Source organism: Solanum pennellii, chromosome 10, assembly GCF_001406875.1.
Source record: "Solanum pennellii chromosome 10, SPENNV200".
In the NCBI taxonomy this organism is placed as follows: Eukaryota; Viridiplantae; Streptophyta; class Magnoliopsida; order Solanales; family Solanaceae; genus Solanum; species Solanum pennellii.
Window position 1 is genome coordinate 9191767 of NC_028646.1, and position 27607 is coordinate 9219373.

At 34.9% G+C, this 27607-nt stretch overlaps 1 pseudogene; it reads right to left on the reverse strand.

The window, feature by feature from the left end:
• Nucleotides 1-11304, reverse strand: part of LOC107001807 — a 16743-nt pseudogene extending 5439 nt beyond the window's left edge.
• Nucleotides 11305-27607: the final 16303 nt, after the last annotated feature.

The window sequence follows — 27607 nt, forward strand, 5'->3', positions numbered from 1 at the left end:
TGTAATGCTCCCGCCTTGAAGATAACCTCAAGGTGTTACAAGGTCTTGAATGCTTAACCATGAAGCTTTACTAAAATACCGTGTAACGCTCCCGCCTTGAAGATAACCTCAAGGTGTTACAAGGTCCCGAACGCTTGACCAACTTGAAGTTTTAATAGAATACCATGTAACGCTCCCGCCTTGAAGATAACCTCAAGGTGTTACAAGGTTCCGAATGTTTAACCAACTTGAAGCTTTAATAGGATAGCGTGTAATGCTCCCGCCTTGAAGATAAACTCAAGGTGTTACAAGGTCCTGAATGCTTAACCAACTTGAGACAGGATAAACCCGTGAAAAGACCAGTTTAAGGTGCAAAGGGACAAATATTGTCCACCTTAAGGCATGGAAATTTAAAGATCCTTTTAAAGATAAATCCGTCGGAACTCTAGCTTAAGGTGCAAAAGGACAAGTTTGTCCACCTTAAGGCATAGAAATTTAAAGATTCGTTGAAGTATAAGCTTGACCAACTTGAAGCTTAATAGGATACCGTGTAACCCTCACCCCTTGAAAATAATCTCAAGGTGTTACAAGTTTCGGAATGTTTAACCAACTTGAAGCTTTAATAGGATACCGTGTAACGCTCCCGCCTTGAAGATAAACTCAAGGTGTTACAAGGTCCTGAATGCTTAACCAACTTGAGACAGGATAAACCCGTGAAAAGACCAGTTTAAGGTGCAAAGGGACAAATATTGTCCACCTTAAAGCATGGAAATTTAAAGATCCTTTTAAAGATAAATCCGTCGGAACTCTAGCTTAAGGTGCAAAGGGACAAGTTTGTCCACCTTAAGGCATAAAAATTTAAAGATTCGTTGAAGGATAAGCTCGCAACAAAGCTAGATTAAGGTGCAAAGGGACAAATATCGTCCACCTTAAGGCATGAAAATTTAAAAATCCTTTTAAATATACACTAGTGAAAAAGTTAACTTAAGGTTCAAAGGGACAAGTTTGTCCACCTTAAGGCATGGAATTCGATTACATACGCCTTTGGAGACTTCTACTTATATACTTGAAGTCTTACCTTCATACTTAGAGTATTTGAATACTTCAACCTGTATACTTAGAGAATTTGGATACTTCAAATAATAAACTCGAAGAATATAAAGACTCCAATTTTCATACTTGATCAAATTTAAAGACTTCCACCGTACTAATAAGAGATTCATATTTTGTAAGGGTTTGCCCCTTTGATAGACCCATCAACACTTCGTACAATTCTAAAATTTGATGAGACAAAAGATAATATACATATCGCTTTGACTTTTCTTTGAATTTAAGTGGGGACATTTTTTTTGACACTCATGCAACTGAACTTAGAATATGGTTCTAAGCGCCTACGTACCTCAATAAAGAGGATCAAGTCACAACGTAGTTCTGGGGATTTGAGTGATTTTTTTTTGTGGTTGTGCCGTACACAGTTTATACTCTTGCGGGCCAGGAGTGACATGGAGTTTAGGCTCGTACCTTAAGGAGCATCATCTTCCTTCAAGGATAGTATCTCTTTAGAAATTTGGCATTAATAGGACCGATCCTTAAGCCATCAGCATCAACAAGCTTGTAAGCACCATTTGAATATGCTTCTTGTACGACATATGGGTCATCCCACTTTGAGGTAAATTTTACCCCAGACTTGTGCGAAGTAATGATTGGTCTTCTTACCGCGAGAACTTGATCTCCTACTTGAAAGCACCTCAAGCGAACCTTCTTATTAAAAGCACGAGATAGACGAGCTTGATAACATTCAAGGTTTTGTTGGGCTTCTAACCTCTTTTCATCAAGTGCTTCTAACTCAGCAAGACGCAATCGAGCATTTTCTTCCTCAGTGAGCCCTTCTTGAATAGCAAGTCTTAAGGAGGGTATTTGACGCTCGTGTGGCAGGACTGCTTCAACTCCAAAAACAAGTGAATATGGTGTTGCTTGAGTTGGTGTGCGATATGTTGACCTATATGCCCACAAAGCTTCTTCATTCTTTCATGCCAATCTCCTTTGGATTTGGAGACAACTTTCTTGAGCAGGTTGCATAGAGTCTTATTGAATGCTTCAAAAAGACCATTAGCGGCAGCATGGTACATAGAAGATTTACGCTGCTTAAAGTCAAAAAGATCACAAATCTTGTTCATTAACTTGTTATCAAATGGTTTGCCATTGTCTGTTATTATATATCGAGGGATGCCAAAGCGATAGATAATATTTACTCGGATAAAATTTGCAACATTCTCTTTCTTCACCTCTTTTAGAGCGACAGCTTCAGCCCATTTTGAAAAGTAATCAGTTGCAGCCAAGATGTACAAGTGTCCACCAGAAGACTTTGGTAATGGTCCTACAATATCCAGTCCCCAAGCGTCAAATGGCCAAGATGCGATGGTTGGGTGCAATACTTCGGGTGGCTGATGAATGAAATTCGCATGAAATTGACAAGCATCACATTTTCTAGCATAATATAAGCAATCTTTCACCATGGTTGGCCAGTAATACCCCATCCTCTTTATGTGAAAATGAATTTTTGGTCCAGATTGATGTGATCAACATACTTCTGAATGTGCTTCTTGCAGAGCTTGACTCGCTTCTTCCTCTCCCAAACATCGTAATAACATACCCTCAAATGATCTTCTATATAATGTATCCTTGTAGTAAAGGAAACGAGGTGCACGACGACGTATGTCAGTTCTTCTTCTTGGATTTTCTGGAAGTATCCCATAACATAGGTAGTCAATGATGGGTTGTCTCCAATCTTCCTTCGCAGCTTCAACAATGGCGACGATATGATCAAGCTTATTTTCAATATATTCTTCCTCATTTGACGGTGGTACTATCCATTTTTGACAGACAGTTACTTGCGTTTGATCAGGAAGGGTTAGCGTTGAAGCTAGAGTAGCCAATGCATCAGCTTTCTTATTCTCTGTTCGACGCACATGTTGAAGGGTTACATCCCCAAGCCATCTTATCAACTTTTGAGCATAATCATGATAAGGTCGCAATTCAGGCTTTTTTACCTCATAACTTCCTAAGAGTTGATTAATCACCAATTGAGAGTCACCAAAGACCTGTAAATGTAATTGTTTCATGTCAACGGCCATTTCAAGTCCAAGTATCAGTGCTTGATATTCAGCGACATTATTGGAGCAACATTGTTTTAGAGTAAAAGAGAATGGTAGAATCTCTTCTTGTGAAGTGATGAACACCACGCCAGCACCAGCTCCGCCGCGATGTGCAGCCCCGTCAAAGTACATTTTCCAAGGAGGTTGAACTTCAATTAACATCGCATCTTCATTAGGAAACTCATCAGTTAACTCCCAATCATTTGGTATAGGATGGTCTGCTAAGAAATCCGCTAGTGCTTGTCCCTTCACGGATTTTTGAGGGATGTACACAATCTCAAATTGTTGGAATTGGAGGTACCATCTTGCTAGTCGGTCACTAAGGACAGGTTTTGACATAACAAACTTGATGGGATTTGCTCTAGAAATAAGGCGGACAACATGAGCTTGAAAATAATGCTTCATCTTTTGAATTGAGAAGACCAGTGCCAAGCATAACTTTTCAATTGGCGAATAATTTAGCTCATTTGGCGTCATCGTTCTACTTAAGTAATAAAGAGCATTTTCTTTGCCTTCACTATTCTCTTGAGCTAACAGGGCTCCTACAGACCTTTCTTGTGCTGCAATGTAGAGTATCAATGGTTTTCCAGGTATAGGGGCTGCCAAAACCGGAGGTTTCGCTAGATACGATTTGATACTTTTAAAGGCTTCGCTACATGTTTGGTCCCAATTAAAAGGAGCACCTTTCTTCATGAGATGACTGAATGGTTGACATCTCCCCGCTAGATTTGAGATGAACCTTCTCAAGTAGGCTAACTTTCCTTGGAGACTTTTTAACTCATGAATATCTCGAGGTTCAGGCATCTTTGATATTGCATCGACTTTGGCTTGATCAATTTCAATTCCTCGATGTCTCACAATAAAGCCAAGGAACTTGCCGGAAGTAACTCCGAAGGCACATTTCAATGGATTCATCCTTAGTTGATATCTTCGGAGTAACTCAAACACCATCCTTAAGTCTTTCAAATGATCACCCCTCTTCCTCGACTTTACTACCATATCATCAACATAACATTCAACATTTTTATGGAGCAAGTCGTCAAAGATATTTTGCATAGCCCTTTGATATGTGGCGCCAGCATTCTTTAAACCAAATGGCATCACTTTGTAGCAATAAATACCTTTTGGCGTGCGAAATGCAGTGAGTTCTTCATCTTTTGGTGACATGCGGATTTGATTATATCCAGAAGAACCATCCATGAACGACATTGCCTCATAACCAGTGGTGGCATCAATCATCAACTCTGGAATGGGAAGAGGAAACTCATCTTTAGGGCATGCATTATTGAGATCTCTAAAGTCAACGCAAACTCAAATTTGACCATTCTTCTTCCTCACAGGAACAATACTTGAAATCCATGTAGGATATTTGACCTCACGAATAAAGCCTGCCTCAATGAGTTTGTTAACTTCATTTTCTATCAACGGAATCAAGTCTGGTCTAAAACGTCTTTGAGCTTGTTTAAATGGACGAGAACCATTTTTGACTGCCAATTGATGGACCGCTACTCTAGGATTCAATCCAGGCATTTCTTTGTAACTCCAAGCGAATACATCTCTATATTCTTTGAGTATATTCATGTAAGCGACTTCTTCATCAATTTCTAGAAACGCACTCAAGTAAGTTGGCTTCGGATCTTCATCAGTGCCAAGGTTAACTTCCTTCAAAGGATCTATTGTGATCTTTACTCCTTCTTCAAGTTCTGGTGGAGTATCTTTAGCATCTTCCTCTTCCACAGGATCATTGTCATTGACTGATATATGACAACACGAGACAATATCTTCTACCTCTTCCTCAATCTTCTTTTGAGGCAAAGAATCGTACTCATTTTGGATTGTAACATGATTTGAGGAACCTACACTTTCTTCATCTTCCTCGCGCTCTTTGGTGTAAACCACAGTATGAACCTTTGCCTTGAGTTCCTCTTTACAGGAAACCATAAGTTCCACTCGTCGCCTCATCCTAGAAGGAATCAAACTTCTGAAATCCTTTCGAATCAAATGTGAAGTAGGCTTTGTAACTTTCAAATAACTTCTCAGGTTCTTGTTATTCTTCTTCAGAGGACCTAACCTCTCAAACACAGAAATTCTTGTTGTCGCTTCACCAAGTCGATCAAAGACAGAAGGCCTTTTATTGGGAGCAGTGACGTCATCTTCAAAAGTTATATGATTATTACTGGCCCTTCTTATGGAAATGCGAATTGGCGGCGGTTGGCTATAACCTAGGCCTTCACGCGCTTTCCTAGTTGTATCTTCTGATGGGAGTTTCCCTAGCGCTGATGGCTCGCTAGGGTTGTATCCTGCCTTCACAAATAACTTGTAGGCATTGGGATCAAAACCTTCTCTTGTGCGCTTTGTAGGGAGAGCCATATCTAGCACTTGATCTTGAGCGACTGACTTTTCTGGCAACTTTGAAGACAAGTTTATTGCATCAATCCGTCTGATAGGAAGAGTTAGCCCTCTTAATGCATTTTCTTCAAGGTTAGATGGTTGATCTTGTTCTTTCTTCGCTTTTGGAACATAGCAAAGCCTAGAAGTCTGCTTCTTCTTTGAAGACAGGTTCTTCCCTTCATTAAGAATGGGACAAGAGTCTTTAGTGTCAATTTTTACCTTATCGATAGCTGCATCAATTCTTTTGCTTACGATATTATCAATCTTGATTGATTTGACGTCATTGGATTTGACCCCTTTAACAACATAACTTCTCATATAGAATTTCGCATCCGCAAAGTGTGTCTCCACTTCGGTGAAAGGATTATCATCTGCAACTATCTTTCTTTCAATTCCACCTTCAAGATATTTCAAACATTGATAGTAAGAAGATGAGACAATTCTATTCTCATGTACCCAAGGCCTGCCAAGTAATATGTTGTATGATGTCTTTGCGTCAATCACATGCATCCATGCGCTTGATCGCAAATCTCCCATGTGGATCTCTAATTTAATAGAGCCTATGGACCTCTGCCCGCCTTGATTAAATCCTTGTATCAACAGACGACTTTCACTAAGTTCCCCAGTCGTGATGCCAAGTTCCTTCAATGTGTGGATAGGCAAAATGTTGACTCCAGATCCTTCATCTATTAAGATTCTATTTATCTTCTTCTCTAGCACATGACCCACCATATACAAAGGACGATTGTGTAGTGCTTCACCAAATAGAAGATCGTTATCTGTAAATGTGATTTTAGTATCACAGACATGTGCTTCTTGGGAAGAAAGTTCAATAGATTTTTCAGAAGATGAAAGAGACATCATTTCTGAGATTTCCCTTGTTTCTTTTTCTTCTTCCCCAGGAGACACTTTTGGTGAGGATTCACTCGTTGTTCCTTCTTTTACAGTAGGAGGCACCTTCATTGTTTGTTCTTTATCCACATTGAAACATGATGCCTCGACATTGCCTTGAGTAGACTTTGTGTTGAACGAGCTTGGCAAGAATTCCTCTAGAGTCACAAGACGTCGAGGTTTTTGGTAGTGATGCACTTCAACCTTTGCCCTTTTAGGGCGCTTGATTGATTTTTTCTTCTCTGATTTCTTCACCATTTTTTCTCTAACCGGTTGCTCAGATAATTCTTTTCGTAAGCTTGACTTGTTGCGTCTTCGCCTAGTTACAAGAATCCAACCCTCCTCACCATCTATGTTAACGTCCTGGTCTACTGGCTCTTCTTCATGCTTTTCAGAGATATATATTTGGACCGGATCCAGTGACCCAAACGTGATAGAGGTATGGTTAGAACTAGCCTTCTCATCATAAAGGATAATTTTATTTTCGTTAGCCAATCGCATCACTCTATCCTTAAAGACAAAACATTTTTCAAGAGGATGACTCAAAAGTCTATGATACTTGTAATAATTTGGGTCATCAGTTTTTCCAGCTTCATCGGGTCGCTTTATCTCTGGCAAGTCAATGAGCTTTACCTCAAGCAATTCATCAAAAATTTCAGAAACGTCAGAATCCAAGAAGGGATACTTTTTTCCTTGCATCTCCCTTAGTGTCGACTTTTGATTTGAACGTGCTTGGAAAGTCGTTCTCATATTTTGTTTTACGCCCTCATTCATGGTGAGCTTTGCGGGTGACACATTTACACTCATGGATTCTTTGTTGTCATTTTTGGGCAGAAACTTGCTCCACCTCTTGGGTTCCTGTTTGTCCCTTCCTTTGCGAGGATCATGGACAATAGTCATATCTTTTCCGGCAGATGTCATGCTCAACTCCATATCATGAGCGCGAGTAGCTAAATCCTCGAAATATTTTGGTTTTATTCCTTGCAAGATGTAAAGAAGCTCTCAGTGCATTCCTTGAATACACATTTCGATTGCAGAAGCTTCACTAAGCCTGTCCTTGCAATTTAGGCTCGCGTTCCTCCACCGATTTATGAAATCTATGACCGGTTCATCCTTCCTTTAGCGAGTATTCGTGAGTTCTACCATGATCACCGTGCGCCTTGTGATATAGAAGCAATTAAGAAACTCATGTTCTAGTTGCTCCCAACTATCAATAGAGTTAGGTTCGAGATCCGTGTACCAATCAAAGGCATTTCCTTTTAGAGAGCGAACAAACTGTTTGACAAGATAGTCTCCATATGTTCTAGCATTGTTACATGTCTCCACGAAGTGCGCGACATGTTGTTTAGGATTTCCTTTTCCCTCAAATTGTTGAAATTTGGGAGGTTGATAACCAGCAGGCATTTTAAAGTTATCAATCCTAGCAGTGTATGGCTTATCATACATATGAGAAGACTTGGTGGAGACTTCATACTTATCTTTGATAGTTCCTTCAATAAACTCCTTCAAGCGATCGAGTGGGATCATTCCTTCAGAAGAAACTGGCATCTCTTTAACAAACGGGGCTTTCTTAGCAGGATCTTCGATTTCTTGAACTTCAATGCCCTTTCCAGGTGCATGGCTCGCATCTCCATCTAAAAGTCCTTCTATCCTGTCCATCAACTTGTCAATTCGAGATTCTTGGTGTTGTATATGCTTCGTCAATCCTTCAACCAACTTCGTCAGATTTGCGAGTTGTTCCTCAGAACAGGAAGCAGCAGTCACCATCGTTTGCATGATCATCGGAGATGCAGGAGAGTAACATGGATTATCGCGTAAGTTAATTTTCAGTGGACTCACATTACGCGATATACGTGGAGATGATTCACAAGTTGAATCACAGTTCTCCCTTGTGGTAGAGTTCTTGGAACCAGATTGCTCAAGTAGAGCCAATGTCTTCTTGATCTTTTCAGCAACACTACTTCCTCCTTCTAGAGAATTTGTGGAGGAACTTGCTCCTTTTGGAGTCGAAGTCCCAGAAACAGGGGTTGATGCAGACGACAGTTGAAGCGTTTGTTGCCTTAGTGTAGCAGCCTTCCTTCTCGTAACAACTCCAAAACTTCCAAAGGTAACTCCAAGGATGTATTCAACTTCAGTAGAGAACTTGGAGCTAGTGACCTTAGAGGAGGTTGATCGAGAGTTGTTGTTCATGGAAGTAATCTTGATATTCTTTAACGTTTGAAAAGTTGAGATGAGAGGTAGAGATGGTCCCACTGGGCGTGCCAGAATTTGTAGACAATAAAATTCGCGTCGAGAAAACAATAATCAAGAACGGAAAATTATAGCAACAATCGATTTTATTATTTCAAATGCGAGTGTTACAATCTCTATAATTCCTCTGAATTCGCCTTTTCAAATATAAATTCAAGGGCTTTAAAGCTTGTTCTTGAATCTATGATGAACTTGAACTTGAACTTTATCTTGATCTTGACTTTTATTTGAACTCAAGGGCTTCGAGCTTGTTCTTGAATTCGGTGGTCTTGATCTTGATCGTTCTTGAACTTGAATGCTTGAATTCTTAAACTTGTAGCTTTGTAGAGAATTAAATGGCGTTTGTACCACAGAGTTTCTCTAGCTTCTTGTTTAGAATTTTCTCTGTCCCCTTTTCTGAATTATGAGGACCCCTATTTATAGTTTTAGAATAGAGGAGTTCAATTGGAATAGGATTCCATTCATCCAATCAGATTAAAGTGACATGGCATTTGGGCTTTATGGAGCGGGCTTGTCATCTTTGACACATGTCATGATTCTATTGGTTTTCTTATTTGACTTGGCATGCCACATCATATGCACACGTGGCGCCAAGATGGGCTCTAGAATGAGATGAGATTGGGTTTAACAAATTGGGTTCATCCAATGTAGCCCAAATTAATTAATTTAGACTTTAATTAAATCCATATTTATTGAACTTAAATATTTAACTCAATTATATCAATCCACAATATTTATTTGGATTAAAATATTTATGAATTCAATATAATCTGAATCATTTTATAAATTTATATTTAATAAATTTTAAATGATTACAAATACAACTCTAAATTTCCCATGAAACCCCTTAATGAGATGATTAATTACTCAGTATGTCTTAATTTATTTGAAACATTTATTTTTTCCCACAGTCAACCAGTTTAAATTTAATAGAGAATTTGTGCATGATTATTTTTATGAAATAAATATTTTATATATTCATAAACTACGTGAAAAGTACTATATATATAAGTCATAATAATTGACAATCTAAAATATTTAGAAGATATATAAAAGAGTTATAATATAAAATAGACTTGTTTCTATTTCGAAATTTGAAATGTGTCACATAAATTGAAATGGGGGAGAACATGATGTCACACAACGTACTTGGCCAAGAAGTGGAAATAGGATGTACCTTTGCACCAAGATGATTCATCAAGAGTACGTTTGAAGGTTGTCTCTCCATATCTAAGCTTCCCATCAATATTGTGCACTCCAATGAGAGTTTGGCACACGCAGCCGCCGTGGCGACACCGTGCTGCCCAACACCGGTGGGCGCCACGACGTTTTTGAAGTCGATGCGTTTGGCCAACATCGCTTGTGCAATAGCGTTGTTGATCTTGTGTGCGCCACCATGGTTGAGATCTTCTCTTTTAAGATATATATCTGGCCCCATCCCCTTATTAATTCTCTTGTAATAATCTGTGAGTTTTTGGGCAAAGTGTAAAGGTGTTTCAAGACCTACATAGTCTCTTAATGCTACTTCAAGCTCCATCAATATTCAAAATTCAAATAATTAAGTCTAATCATCACTTCATACATAATACATAAACGTGTCTTTTACTCATTATTATGTCCTCTACTTTTAGATGTACAAACAGACACTTAAAGTATAATAGCATTGACCAAAATAAACACACAATTTATATGACAAATCACATGAAAAGTACAATTACTCTTAGTGAGATCATATATAGTGGTACAAATTGAAGGAACTATATATAATTATGTACATATATGTGATTTGCTTAGTATAGTTATGTACATATATGTGATTTGATTAGTATAGTTCAAAGTTTGTATACAATAGATTAATGAAACAACTTCACAAATGATTTTTATTAAGGGTCAGAATTTTGCTAGAAAATCTAAAAAGTGTAGAATATCTTTTTTTAATTTAAAATAAACTGGTCTTTTCTATTTTTTTAATTAAAAGGTAATAAAGTTAATTGGGTAAAAATGTTCAAAAAGAAAAAAATGTAAGATAACGTAGGTAAAACACTGGCCAAATTTTCTGGCCAAAAGGATTTTTGCTTTTATTTAATCACAATTTTTTAGGAAGAATCTTTTTGGCCACAAAATTAGGCCAGAATTTGGCAAATGAGATTTTTCTATGTAATTTTACTTTTTTTAAAAATATGTTTATCCTTTAATCTTTAATATTTTTTACTAAAAATTGAGAAAAATCAATTTATTTTAAAATAATTTTTTTTATAATTTTATAGCTAAATTCTTGCCAAATTTTCTGGTCATTTAGAACTTCTCAATTTTAAAATTGTTTTGTACGTGAAATTGAACATCATTACAGAAAACATATACAAGCCTAGGAATTTTTGACCAACCTGAAATTGAGGGTCATGCAAAGCAGAGTTGAATTCATAATCAAGCATTGTTAAAGAAGATATTAATGTCTCAGGGACAAACTCTCTTTTTCATGGAAAATTAACTTCCATGATAATTGTGGAACTTGAGTTGGGCCAATAGCTACACAAGAAATAACATTGGCTCCTTTTTTATAACTATAAAATGGGAAACCTTGCAACTTTCTGCCAAATATTTTGCCTTGTCCAAAATTAGTTTCAACATTAAATGCCATAATTATACTAATAATAGCAAGGAGTACAATTATATCGAAAATAGGTTACAGAGATGAAAATTGGGACAAAAATGATTGTAAATGTAGAGGAGTCTCATTAAATTGGACATCGGCTACCTACTTCTATAGCCTCATTTGTTAATACATCTAATTAAGAATGGAGGTATATTAAACCACATATACTTAAGAGGATGTCTATTTTATCTTCCTTTAACGGAAAATTATATTGTATAGTTAAATAAAAATAATTTTTCTGAATATATACATATTGTTGAAATCTCTTGAATTCTTTCTAAATTAATTCTTTATATTTTGGCATCCTTTTTGATAATTATGATTCTGCCGTCGAGTGAAGATATCTTAGCTATTCAACTATTAGGGGTGTACATGATCGAGTTGGTTCGGATTTTTTAAATATTAAATCAATTTGTTCGTGTAAAATTTTTAAATTTATAAATCAACCAAACTAATAAAATTCAGATTTTTTGGGTTTTTCAACCTCGGGTTGATTCGGATCTTTTAAATACCAAACCAAACCATTGTGTCGAAATTTTAAATTTATAAATCAAACAAAACTAAATACTTATGATTTTTCCTGATTTTTGGATTTTTTTGGTAAGTTTGCATACACACATATAATTAACTTGTGCTACAAATATTTCTTTTGTCCAACCAAAGTACAATTATCTAAGATGTTTCTTAAAATAATAATAACACAAAATATGAGATGAGTATTGATGACAAAAAAATGTTCAATAAAAAATAATAATGAGATCATCTTATAAAATAAATATTGTAAAGTCATAATGAAAATAATCATAGCTTAAAAGTACTAAATAATGCTAAAATAAGTTTAATAAGTATTAGTTATATTACTAAATGTATAACGAAAGTTAAAATAAGATTATTTGATTATGTTTAATTGTTTAAACCAATGTAAAACTAAAAAAAATTTCTATATTATTCTCATTCTTAGTGTTGAATTGATTTTCTTTTTGCATTAGTATTAATTTTAAGTTTTATTATAATCATCAATACCTATGAACTATAATCTTCATTGACCATTCCGAATTCTAAGTTTTAAACTTGTAATAATATATTATCAGATAAAAACTACGAAATAGCATAAAAATGTTTTTAAATGAAATTAAAGTGCATATTTTATATGTATAAAATAAAATTTCAAAATTACATATATAATGTCGGGTTGATTTGATCTCGAATTATTTGTTTTTAGTTAAATCCAAATCAACCCAAATATAGTCGGTTTTTTTCACAGTATTAAACCAAGTCAAATCAAATCACTAGTTGATTCTTTTTCCGAGTTAACTCGATTTACGGTTTAATTCAATTTTTGATTCAATTTCGTACACCCCTACCTACTATAACTTTGATACTAAGATGGATAGTTGTTATTTTAAATAAAGACTTCCTGTGTTCTGGTTTACCTGATAATATTTCTTCAATTAATGATATCAAATTTCAAAATTTGAAATAGTTAAATTAAGTATTTTCTGTACTTGTAATAAGAATTTCTTACTTAGGTAGATATTGTGGGTTAGAATAAAACATACGAAATTCAAACAATATGATATCATTTAAATTGATATGAAAAGAGTATAATTTAAATCACACAAATATTATAATATATTTGTGACAAGAAGTTAAAAGAGATAAGAAGAGACATAAATCATATTTTGAAACTCTGCCAGTACAATTTTTACATTCTAAATGGTGGTTAAAGATTAAAAAGTGTAGTGATCCATGATGACTTTATAAGGGTATATAGCTTAGATATGGTATAATGATTGAATATTGAAAAATGTTGTGATCCATGATGACTTTATAAGGGTTTATACCTTATATAAATGGTCAATATTATTGATTTAGTATGATATCATTGGATCGAGTATAATATTTAAGAATTTTATTTGAAATTTAAATCCAATTAAGTATTTAAAAGGATCATGATTATAAAGAATAGTTATACAAATTGTGCCCATGTTTTGACACTTGTAGACACGTAATTTTGACCGAATTTAAGTTTTACGCCCTTTTTAGAGCTTAAATATTTTTTAAAAATAAAGTAGATATTTTATTTAGTAAGTTTATTTTAAAGGATTTGAAAACAACAAAAATAGAGTTACCCTTTAAGTTACATTTTTTTTTTTGTTAATTTATTCAAAATTTAGCAAATAAATTATTGATTTTAATATTTTCTTCATTATATTTTTGATTTAGCAATTTCATATTTATTTTTTTATTATCAATGTCAAAATAACTAGTTATTATTATTATTATTATTATTATTATTATTATTATTATTATTATTATTATTATTATTATTATTNAGGAAAGGAAGAAAAAAGAAAATCAGCAAAAGAAAAAAAAAGAGAGGAAAAAGGGGGTACAAAGGAAAAGAGAAGAAAAAATTTAGAAATCCAATGGAAAAAAGATCAGCAAAAGAGAGAGAAAAAAAAATAAAACACTTCACCTTTTTTTCCTAAGGAACACACGCACATAAAAAAACAACTCAAAAAATAGTGGAATTCGAGGCTTCAAATTAGTGATTTTTATCGAGTTATTTTCTTTGTGAATTAATTTTCACAAAAGGTAACACTTGATCTTTATTACATTATTTGCTTTCAGACTCATGCAAGATATGGTTTCAATGATATAAAGTTTTTTAAATTTATGCATGTTTAATTTTTTCATTATGATATGAAATAGATTGAGATTTTATATTATTAAATTTAGAGTAAAATTTATATAACATGTATTTATTCTTGCTTGCTCTAAAGTTTCCTTTTATCTTGTTCTTTATTAAAATTCGAAACTTAATATTCTACAGTATGCAGTTAGCAATAATTAGATGAAATTTAGTTCTTATTTGTTAAGTTACTTTTTCACTTTGTATATTTAATAAAACTATATTTAGTTATTTTTTAAAAAGAGAAGAATAAAAATAAAAATAAAATAAATCAAACCTACACTATCTTTACATTTCTTTTAATGCGAAACTTTTTTTTAAAAAAAAATCAATTAACTTACTCATGTTGAAAGAATATAAAATAAAAATTTATATAAAAGGAAAAGACGTAAAAGAAATTTATAAAACATAAAAGTATAAAAATAAGAAGGAGAAAATTTAAAAGAAAAATAAGGTAAAGTATAAGAAGAAAGAGAAACAAAATTAAAAAAAATAATAGAAAAACAATATTAAAGTGGCGCACAACGTGCAAAATAAATAAATAAATAAAATTGATTTTAATTACTGGATTCTTTTCATTTTAATGACTAAAATAAGAAAAAGTAAAAAATTTATATGAAAAGGTGTATTATTTTAATTTATTTTTATCTTATGTTCTTATTAATATATTGTTCATTTCCTTTTAGAAAAATAAAAGTAAGATAATGTATAATTTAGGCTTATGATAATGATAATACTAATAAAATATTAAGATCCAAAAACATTAAACTACTTTTAGTCTTTAAATACAAACAAATAAACAATTTTTAGTGAGGTTGGAAAGAGTTGCTACCGATAAACCACACACTAATAAATTATGACAATTTTACAAAGTAATTTAAAATAAATAAAAGAAAGGGGGACATAAGTAAATTGTTATGTAATAAACATAATATATTTAAAATTAAGTCAAGTCATATAAAAGTCAATAAAGCGACCGTGCTAGAACCACGGGATCGAAGGGTGCCTAATACCTTTCCTTTGGTCAACAGAATTCCTTACCCTATTTTTAATTTCACTGACCATAAAATAACGAGTCAACTTCCTTTTGATTAGGGATGTAAATAAGTTGACTTGTAACACCAAAACTCAATTTCAAGTGGCGACTCTGAAATAAAATAATCCCTTTTTGAAATGTCACTTTAATTGGAAAAACTCTTTTCTTTCAAGACAAGCAATTCAATTTTGAGAGAAAAATAAGGGGTGTGATAGATGGCGACTCCATTGGGGACTAACCAGAATTTGAGCTTGTAAATATTGACTTGTATATGACTGTTATTAATTTTATTGTGTTTGTTATATTAATGTGATATATATTCGCTTTGTTACCGCTATGATATTGTTTGAATTTCAATATAAATTGTCTTCTATACACACCAATCTAAGTTTTCTGAGATACTTTATTCAGAGATGCGATTACGCTCCCGAGCCCTGAGATACCAGAGATGCGACAACGCTCCTGAGAAAGATTTTATAGTAACACATCTTAGGATAGGGAGGATAAACAGTGAGGCCGGAAAGCCTTGCTACCGGTAAACTGTCCCTTCTCAATTTAGGTTGTCCACTCGTTTTATAGACAGTCTAGACACCCATTTCATTAGGTTGCTAAACTTAGTAAAAACAGGTCTCAGACATTTATTATCCTTAATAGGATTCACTTTATTTGCTTCATATGCAATTTTTAATTAAATGTGGCTCAACATTGGGTTCAAGTTTATGTATTATATGTTACAAATATATTATTTGAATGCCGATCAACGTTTGAATAAATTAGTAAACTAAAAAAAAATTCTCAAAAGTAATAAATATAGCAATTATTTGTAAAATCTCAAAAGTTGAACATTTGTATTTTTACAACAACATGACCAAAATAAAAATAGTTTTCGAAAGGTAGAATACATATTTTTTTAAAAAATAAATAAAAAAAGGTAAAATTTAACAAACTATGCACACCTAATCCTCAACTCGATAAGATACGTAGGCAATCCTCCTCGGGTTCAGTAAAAAATTAAAAAAATAGAAGTATTTCCTATAAAAAATAATGTGTTTACAATACTTTGGAACTACGTTCGACCTGATTCTTGCTTTATTCAAGATACGTAGGCAGCCTTATTTTGAGGTTCGGTCCAACAAGAAAAAAATCTAAAAAGTCCTTGTCACATAGGGGCAAAAAAAATTAAGTTTTTTTATTTTATTTTTAAACAATATTTGACTTGGTTGGTACCAAAATTCTTACAATTGTGCATAAGAAAAATAATAAAGTGTTAAACTATTTGACAGGACGGACTAACTTTGTTGTAACCTATAGAATTCATTTGGTATCTCTTAATATATTTATGTTATAGTTAAAAAAACTATTTTGCTTAAAGTTAAGGTTAAAACAAATTTGACCTCATTGTTTCCGGTGCATTGTGTGGTGAGCTTTAGATATAAAATTCAATGGAATGACTTTTGATCTAGAACTTGGCCTAAATGTTGGTCAAAGTGAAATTGTGAGCAACATTTAACTTGGAAAATGATTATAGGCTTTCTTTGAGCTTTGTGACTTTCAAGCCTACCAAATGACATGTTATCATAAGACTCCCATTTTGAGCATGAAACATTTTTATTTGAATAACCACCACTTCACATATATCATTTTTAGAGCATAAATGAACTATTTTCTGGATCTCACCTCCATGTGTGTACTATCAATTAGATAAACAGCGCCGAGACCTAAGTTGGATATCAAAGTGAAAAGAATAGGTATGTGCAAGTTCAAGCAAAATGACAAAAAAGCTATAATAAAAAAATGAAAGGAGAAAAAATAAAAAAAATGAATGGGAAAAAGATTTCAAGAAAACAAAAAATATTGAAAGTTGTGCAATTTTTAAGGAGGAAATAATCATTTTACCCCAAATGAATGTCCTACCTTTCTCCAAACCTACGTTACAAGCCAATAATAAGTCCTATTTGATCCCATTTTGTGTGTTCTCACATCAATGGATACTTACATTAGAGACAAGCATATGGTATCTCAATCTCATACATTGAATATCTTTCCGAGTGTGAGTGACTTTGATATAAAACGTCCTAAGATCGAAACACTTCTATTGTGCGAAGTAGGACTTCATTTATTGCGAGGGCACTTGAAACATGAAGATTTGAATGACTTTATCCCTTAACTTAGGGAATATCAATTCAGGTAAACACTTAAGTATGTTTGAGATACCATTTGAAATTTTACTAATTACTCAAAGTTGACCTCAAATTTGTCTGAAAGTAGTTGAAGATGACTCATATGCATCATGGTAATTGTTGGTACCAACTAAAGTCAAAACATTGTCAACCATGAATTGCTTCATTTATCAAAAGATGTCTTTTGTAAAAAAAATCAAGACAAAATAAAAAATAGTTTTAGGTCTTTATGAACTATGTCTGACCTGATTCTTGCTATACAAGATACGTAGGCTGTCTTGCAATGGGCTCGGTCTCAAGAAATAAAATCTTATATCCGTCAATGATAAAAAATGGATCATATTTTTAAAAAAATAATAAATAAAAAATAATTAATTAAAAAGACTTTCAAAATTCCTCAATTTAAAAACTGAGCATAGTTTTATTTGTTAAAAATAAATACACTCTCGTTTCTAGAAAACAAACACGCTAGCATCATTCATTTCTAGGGAACAAACTCCCTAATTGCATATTGTCTTGTGTTTCTTTTAGGGACGTGTATTTCTCATTTATGCTACTAATAATTTATAAAAAAAAATATTTTCTAGTGCAAACTAGAATAAAAATAAAACATGTTGTGGTGATTCTAAATGATGATTCTGTTTAATAAGATATTCTTTAATATAAGATTTAGAATTAGCAGGACCCTCCTGAATAATGGGACTAGCTGGACCCTCCTAAATATGATTTGCAGGACCCTCCTGGATAATAGGACTAGAAGGACCCTCCTCATAATGGGACTAGCAGGACCCTCCTAGATAATGGGACTAGCAGGACCCTCCTGGATAATGGGACTAGCAGGACCCTCCTGGATAATAGGAGTAGCCGGACCCTCCTGGATAATGGGATTAGCGGGACCCTCCTGAATAATGGGATTAGCGGGACCCTCCTGGATAATGGGACTAGCGGGAATCTCCTGGATAATGGGACTAGCAGGACCCTCCTGGATAATGTGACTAGCAGGACCCTCCTGGATAATGGGATTAGCAGGACTCTCCTGGATAATGGGACTAGCAGGTCCCTCCTGGATAATGGGACTAACAGGACCCTCATGGATAATGAAACTAGCAGGACCCTCCAGAATAATGGGACTAGCTTACTTTTTAATAATATAAACACTTCCTAGTCTAGATTTTTAGTTTTATTTTCTCTTAAAATAAACACTTCCTAGTCGTAGTTTATGTTTATATTTATATTTGCTAATAACACACAAAAAATTGCCAAGTCAAAACTGGGGCAAAATTTTTTATTTTTTTTTGTTTATGGTGGTTTTCAGGTTTCTCAAGCGAGACATGGATTTGAAATTCAAGAACAATTTTTTTTAGAATGATCAATTCAATGATGGTTAGAATTAGTTTCTTCAATGCATGTAGCAGCCTGACTTCCTCACATCTTTTACTATTCAACTATTGATCAAGAAAATACGAAGCTATTCCAGAGCATTTTTCAAATTGTCATTTTGAAGAATGTCAAAAGTTCCGTCTAAGTGGCAAATGTAGCCTCCATTCCAATTCTAAGTTAAGATATTCACAAAAAAATCAAGGTTTTTTCTTAAAGTCAAAATTCAAGTGAAGATTCAAGAAAAGCTGCATGGATAGAAGTTTGTACATTTGTTTTTCTTTTCACTATTAGCTTTCAATTTTATATTTTTTTAAGAGTCGCGATCTAGAGCCTCGATGGAACCTCACTTAACTCCAACTCACCACCTCATCTCCTTGAACTACACGTGACCTGATTTCCTTATAACCTGGGATATGTAGGCTGTCCAAAACAAGGACTCGGTCGCATAAATTTTGGTCTTTTAAATAAGAGTTCGGTCAAAACTTGTCACTTTATCTACTTCTTTGTCTGAAAACTCTACGTGTTTCCAGTCAAAGAGGGGCAAACTGTAGACACGTAATTTCGACCGAATTTAAGTTTTACGCCCTTTTTAGAGCTTAAATATTTTTTAAATATAAAGTAGATATTTTATTTAGTAAGTTTATTTTAAATGATTTTAAAACAACAAAAATAGAGTTACCCTTTAAGTTACATTTTTTTTATTTTTTTTTAAGTTATTCAAAATGTAGCAAATAAATTATTGATTTTAATATTTTCTTCATTATATTTTTGATTTAGCTATTTGATATTTTTTTTTATTATCAATGGCAAATAACTATCAATTATTATTATTATTATTATTATTATTATTTATTAACCATAAAAATTAATAATAATAACCTACCCATTACCCCACTTAATCACTATACACTACCACATTTCCACATACCATTACACTATCCCCACCTTCCATGAAAAACATCAAAAAACTAACCCACAACCCCCCCCCCCCCNAAAGGAGAAGAGAGGAACGAAAAAAATCAGAAAAAAGAGAGAAGAGGAAAGAAAAAGAGAGAGGAAAGGAAGAAGAAAATCAGCAAAAGAAAAAAAAAGAGAGGAAAAAGGGGGTTAAAAGGAAAAGAGAAGAAAAAATTCAGAAATCCAAAGGAAAAAAGATCAGCAAAAGAGAGAGAAAAAAATTAAAACTCTTCACCTTTTTTTCCTAAGGAACACACGCACATAAAAAAACAACTCAAAAAATAGTGAAATTCGAGGCTTCAAATTCGTGGTTCTTATCGAGGTATTTTCTTTGTGAATTAATTTTCACAAAAAGTAACACTTGATCTTTATTACATTATTTGCTTTCAGACTCATGCAAGATATGGTTTCAATGATATAAAGTGTTTTAAATTTATGCATGTTTAATTTTTTCATTATGATATGAAATAGATTGAGATTTTATATTATTAAATTTAGAGTAAAATTTATATAACATGTATTTATTCTTGCTTGCTCTAAAATTTTCTTTTATCTTGTTCTTTATTAAAATTCGAAGCTTAATATTCTACAGTATGCAGTTATAAATAATTAGATGAAATTTAGTTCTTATTTATTAAGTTACTTTTTCACTTTGTATATTTAATAAAACTGTATTTATTTATTTTTAAAAAGAGAAGAATAAAAATAAAAATAAAATAAATCAAACCTACTCTATCTTTACATTTCTTTTAATGCGAAACCTTTTTTTTTATAAAAAATCAATTAATTTATTCGTGTTGAAAGAATAAAAAATAAAAATTTATATAAAAGGAAAAGACGTAAAAGAAATTTATAAAACATAAAAGTATAAAAATAAGAAGGAGAAAATATAAAAGAAGAATAAGGTAAAGTATAGAAGAAAGAAAATTAAAATTAAAAAAAATAGAAAAAAAATAACAAAGTGACCCACAACGTGCAAAATAAATAAATAAATAAAATTGATTTTAATTACTGGGTTCTTTTCATTTTAATGACTAAAATAAGAAAAAGTAAATAATTTATATGAAAAGGTGTATTATTTTATTTATTTTATCTTATGTTCTTATTAATGTTCATTTCCTTTTAGAAAAATAAAACTAAGATAATGTATAATTTAGGCTTATGATAATACTAATAAAATATTAAGATTCAAAAAACATTAAACTAATTTTAGTCTTTAAATACAAACAAATAAACAATTTGTGGTGAGGTTGGAAAGAGCTGCTACCGATAAACCACACACTAATAAAATATGACAATTTTACAAAGTAATTTAAAATAAATAAAAAAAAGCGGGACATAAGTAAATTGTTATGTAATAAACATAATATATTTAAAATTAAGTTAAGTCATATAAAAGTCAATAAAGCGACCGTGCTAGAACCACGGGATCGAGGGGTGCCTAATACCTTCCCATCGGTCAACAGAATTTCGTACCCGATTTTTGATTTCGCAGAAAATAAAATAACGAGTCAGCTTCCTTTTGATTAGGGATGTAAATAAGGTGACTTGGAACACCAAAACTCAATTTCAAGTGGCGACTCTAAAATAAAATAATCCCTTTTTGAAATGTCACTTTAATTGGAAAAAACTCTTTTCTTTCAAGACAAACAATTCAATTTTGAGAGAAAAATAAGGGGTGTGACAACACTCAACTATCTCCCATGTTCATTCTCAACTCTAGTATCTCATCTTTTCTTCCTACATTCTAACTTAATATTTTTTTCCTTTGTTAGTGTTGTTATTGTATTGTTATTCGGATTCAAAGTTGAAAATAGAAAACAACACAATTTACAGGCACACTATTATAGGCCATAGGGGGCTAAGCTCTATTAAAATATAGTCCACGTCACCAATACATGTTTGAATTACTGGCACCTTCTTTTTTAAAATATATTTTTTAACTGCTGAAATTTTAATTTAATTTAGTCTATCCTTAAAATAGACATTGAATTAAAATCAACCTCAAAAGTCAAAACTAAGATATTAATGATGATAATCACTGCTAAGTGCATTAATAGTTCCATACTATGAGAGAAGCTAACAAGGTTGCCGATAAGCTAGCATTCCTGAGTCATGAGAGTGGAAACACTTGTACCTACACTACCTATAGCTCCTTATCTAGACAAATCATAGGCATATCCTAGAGCCTACACCCTGGACGTGACCGACACCCAATGATCATTCCTGGTCTTGAGCGAACCGTTGACCTAACTTACTTAACTCACCGGAAGACTTAACTTAACTCAATTATGAGATAAGAACATTCTTAATACAAAAAAATTAAAATATAATAGACTGGTCAAAATGACACTTAAATTCTGCTTGCAAAACATCTGCAATTCAAGGGAGAGAAACTGACTATCTGACTGTCTATGAAGCCTCTACAATACTAAGATGGATGTTGGGACAGACCCCACTACATCCTATAAATGAAATTCTAGAAAGAGAATAAAAGTGTCCTCCCAAAATGCAAGGAGGCTCACCACTGACTCTGCATGCTCAACTAGATCAACGAGGTGCTGGGTGTTGATCCTAGTTACATGTGTCTCCATCATAAGACGATACAGGCCAACTGGCATCTGTACGCTGAATGTAAGAGCAGGCAAGTTGGAATGCTAAACAAAAAATTAAGATTGATAGGATTAAGAAAAACATACTTTCCCAAATTCTCTCTTTCTCCATCCTCCAAAGTCCGGTGATCGGGTTCAGAAAGAGTCGACCACTTGTTCAGGTTGCATATCACTGTAGGCACACAACCGTAACACTCTTCAATGCTTTAAGGTAATTTGATTTCCCCTCACTTTGAATTCCCATTCTTAGTTGAATATAGGAAGTAGTGGGTCTTGACCTTGGGACTTAATTGATTAACTTTGCATGCTAAAAGTCGTGTAGTTACGTCCCTTGGTATGATAGACAATGGTTTTATAGCAATTTAACTACCTAAAATGTTGTGTGTTTATGTATTCATGTATGTTTCCACCTAGGGTTCCACTTTTTACTCAATTGGGTTAGATACTTGTTCGGAATAAGAACTATAGGAGTGACGAAGTAACATATAATGTTTTGAAAAACATGTTTAAACTTGATTGTGTTAAAATGGGTCACTAAAGAAAGTCAGAAGTTGAACATGAAAGAGGCCTGTAATCTGTCACAGCCCAAAGTAAGAGACCCGTTTATGAACCATCTTTCAATCAACGCGCCGTCGTTTAATACATTCAAAATTAAGTTTAAGTGTCAAATGACGGATGTGGACTACTGTCCGCCAATCGATCAATAGGCAGTTTTGCACATCTGTCATTTCTATCAGAGAGCCTTTTTTCACCCATCTAAATGACGGACGGTTTCTACAGAACGTAGTTTACTTTACGGACCGTCAATGGGTCTTGTCCACATAAACCTATGGTCAAGAGTTATATTTTTTTATTTTGATGTTTTCTTCTTTTCGTTATGTTTCAAGTGTGTCGTTAATCTTCTAGGATTCTAACAATTGATCCATAGGTACGCTTGCCCCAAAGATAAAATCACTCTACTCCATGAAATGTAAATCCAAGTCGTTTACCCCGTCTTATCGGTAGATAGATGAACACATTGATATAGAGAAGGAGCGGACCTATGTTCCTTCTGGAATGCAAATACCACCATTATTATCCCAATCCACTAGGGGCAACCCCCGAAAGGTGACCCCCGATGTAGTTACTGCCTCCTACTCTGATGAGGAGAATATACTGATCAATTAACCAACCAAGGCTGCTTCCAATTCAGAAAGGGGCTCAGTATCCGGCTCTGAGTACGCACTTCAGATTAAAGGTTGGCTCAGTCTTTAGGGTCTAAGTCGGTCACTACCTCTGGTTCAAACTTTCAGAGAGCCACTAGATCAGGGGATCAAGAACAACAAGACTCGTCTGATAAGACCACTAATTTGGATTGTTGCACCTGCACCCCAATAATATGACCCCACACCGGTTGCAGATAAACCAAATAGGTGGTGCGTGGAGGAGTAATAACAGGTAGATAAAGATGCCAAAATGCTCAGTGAGAAGGGGGTGATGACCCGACTGGTCAGTAAGGAGCGTCGAGTCCTCACAGAGAGTTTGCACACAGTTCCAAAGGTGCACACTCTTTAATCCCCATAAATACGACTAGATAGATCAATACTTGGACCCATATAGTGAGGAGACTATTTACCAGCTTTATGCCTCTTATCTTGCTACCCTCAGTGGGTCTATCCACAAGTGGGCAAGACACACAAAACAAGATCCTCTCACATACACCATGGTTCGAGGATGTCGGGTGGACATCTCACCGGCCACCATACGTCGATTCCTATATGGTCCCACCAATGCTACAATATGGAGCCTGAACATTGCAGAGTTCTATAACTAGTGGGACATATTTCGGGGAGGCAATCTTCAAAGGAGAGCAGAGAAGAGGGAGGCGGTGAAATTGTAGTTAGCTCGATATATTACAGCACATGGGGATAGGGATGACTAGAGTAGAGATCCCCGAGAGCTCATCTAGAAGACTACACTCACTGTTGTAGCCAAATCTTTTAGAATGTTGGTCCGACCGAGTATCCCCCACAAAGGATTACAATTACTTACATGCGATAGGGTGGAGATGGTGGTAGCACTGATAGCTGGGCTAGAGATAGATTCGCTCAAATGATTTTAGAGGCTATACACGAGAGGGCATTCAAGACCTCCACTACTTACCCCTTTCATTATCTTATCTTTTGGATGTGTAGGGACACCAGACAGCCAATTTGGCACTGTGATCCACTCCATCGCCTGACCGTGGCATCCTGTAGAGGTCCCCGTATCGAGGTTCCCCCATTGAGTGAAAATTTGGTAGAGAGAGTGCAGATAGCCCAAGGGGCTAAAACTTTTGTACTTGAGAACCTCACCCCACTCTGGCCTCCTCTTCGAATGTAGACTGCAAGGCCCTCAGCTCATCCATATCCACACCACCAGCTGCAGCAGTGATCCTTCTAGCTAGAATGTAGAAGATGGAGGTGCAGATGACCACCCTTCTCTATCATATTTAGCCATGGATGAAGAATTACATAGAAGGGGCGGAGGACCGCATGGAGAGGCGGGTGGCGAAGTAGGCGGAGCAACAAATTCAGGCGGTTCACAAATGCCTTGATACATTCGAGCTATATGTTCTAGCATGACCAATACCAGCCACTGACCTCACTGCCATCTAGACTGAGCTGGCCAGCCTTCGAGCCGATGTTGATACCATTTTAGGGATGCAGGGGGCTGAGCCAGAGATTGCTCCCATTGACCTAGCTGAGGAAACCGTGCTTGAAGCCTTGTTTAAGGAACGTACTGAGACACAACCCGAGCCACGTGTTCGTAGCAAGAGGCACCGCTCCAGCCGCACCACTGAGGCTGGTGATGAGACCCGTGCAAGAAATAAAGAGCGGACGTAGGTGGAGCAGGCTATAAGGGCCTTGCTAGTAGATGAGGAAATACGCCTAAGGAGGGTGAAAAAGATTGTTGTTGGGGCATCCAGTTCTGTGCCTGAGAGTGGAGCAAGGAACATTAGTGATGGTGTAGAAATAGAGGTGTATGACACTATTGATGGTGCCATCCTTAGAGATGTGATCACTACTAAATGTTGCCCAATTGCTGATCCTGTTGGCTCTCGGAAAACGGACCCACCTATTTTTTTGAGAGATCTTTGGCATTGTGCGCCATATGTTTGCTTCACCTACCACCTTGTGTCTTTGATCTCTTATGCATTAGGGACAATTAAAAAAACATTTGTTAGGAGTGGGGTAAATGTAATGTGAGAGGTAGAATAAAGTCTTAGTAGCCCAGCTCACGATCCTCTCTTGGAGTTTTCTTGCCTCTGCTCTTTTCCCCCAAGAGACTACTTAAATTATTGGTCAATCAACATGTATTAGTGAGTACAAGGATAGAAGCATGAATGACAGAATCATGATGGCTAATAAATAATGATACCCCGTCTATTGTAGTGCTTGCATATATAGGTTAAGGTAATTTGAATGTGTTGGCTCTAAACATGATATAGAAAGGCACTCACTACATAACCTTCAACTAAAACCTAAACAAGGAACTATGATAATTTGATAGTGCAATGATGTGCCAAGAGAGTGTAAGGATATTTGAGTGTTGAACTGTTGGTGCCTAAGTAGAACTTGCCCATTTAGTCTGCACATGGAATCTACTCTAGAAGCTAGGAAGTGATCATAGGCCCTTGTTCGAAATAGCCCCCATATCCTATCCTAAAGCAAGTTGACCAAATGAAATAACTGTCCCTTTTGATCCAAATATGTTGAGCCTGTAATAGACCAAATAAACCATGTAGGTTCAGGTTAGCACGTGGAGTTAATTTCCCATTCACCCCATAATGGGACAACGTGCATGCAGTTACGTGCAGCCTGCATCGAAAGCCAGCCATCGACGCCCCTTAGGCCGACGACGGGCCGTTGGTGGCCTCCGTCGTTTGGGTCTGAGGCTGTCATTTAGCTGAGCTTTCCCCAGTCTAAGTCCCAATTTATGCTTCACCCTCGACGGAGCGTTGGTGGACTGATGGATCGTCCCATGGCTCCGTCGATTGACACTGCCAAGACAGTGTCTCGACAACCTTTGGTTCCACCTTGAAGGCCTTTTGTGGGGAATTTAGGGAGTCGTACCCGGATGTTTCCAACATAAATATATACCTTAACATTTCAAGGACCTTCCACAGCAGTTTAACCCAAAATGAACACGTAAAACACATCCAAACATACAAGTAACACTCAAGACATATATGCACGTCTCAAGGGCTAACTTTCGAACATCTTGGGCGTTATTAAATGTTTGACCTTCAAACTTCATGAAACTCAACATACTACCTATAAACATAATTATCAATCATACAAGGACTGCATAATCCAATGACACACATGAAATCTCATAAAAACACGTAAGGCTTCTTTTTGTGACTAATCATCGAACATCTTGGTCATCCCTATACGTTTGACTTCTAAAAGACTTCAAATCACCCATGCATACTTTAGAACTCTTAATTAACATGTTAACACAATTATAGATACATGTCCGGCTCTATACACCCTAATTCATTTTGGGGGTCTTAGAATATCCCCTACTTGGGAACATTCGTCCTCGAATGACACTTAGAACATTTTAATCACAACAAGGACTTAAATGAATCGTATAGCATCTCCCAACATTTATAACATCATATTAAAGAATTTAATGCACAAAACTTACAAGGAACACAACTTCAAATCATTTAGCACTCAATGCAACACAAGCAAACAAAACCTTTATTCACTCACACTTAAATGCATCAAACACATACGCTTTCTCATGTTCGTAGGAAGAACATCATTATATTTATCATAACATGGTCATTACACTTCATTTTATTAGGAGCTCATCATGCAACCATCTTTAAGTCACACTTAGGCAGTTTCAACAACACTCAAGAACAAGTAGGCACTCATACTTCAATGCACATAAACTTGAATGATATAGGTTGACAATGGATTATTATTAGGTAGGCATAATTCCATGGGACCATACTTAACCGTACCATGCTTAGTTATGTTTTAGTTAGTTAGGCATACACCCCGTTCATTGGGCAACGACCCATTGTTTGGGAGTGTAGCCTCATTCTTACTGTGGGAAACTCAGCCCCCTTGTGGAAGAGCCTCTGACCCAAACCACGGACATGAAGTAAGGTCATTAGTGGTTCGACGAGGCGTAGGTGGGTGTCCTTTGATTGACACCTGCAGATTTTCTGCAGGTGTCTCGGCCAAAGGAGGGGTATTTTGGGGATATCACCTAGTGTTATAAAAATAGTTTGGGTGGTTACTTAAGGGAATTTTGGGTATTTTAAGTTTTTTTGTAAGTATAGAACCCCAATTCAAGTCATTATTCAAAATCAAAACCAAATCCCAAAGAAGAACTCTCTAGAACTCCATTGGAGCTTGAAGCAAGGTGGAACTTGGAGCTTGATTTA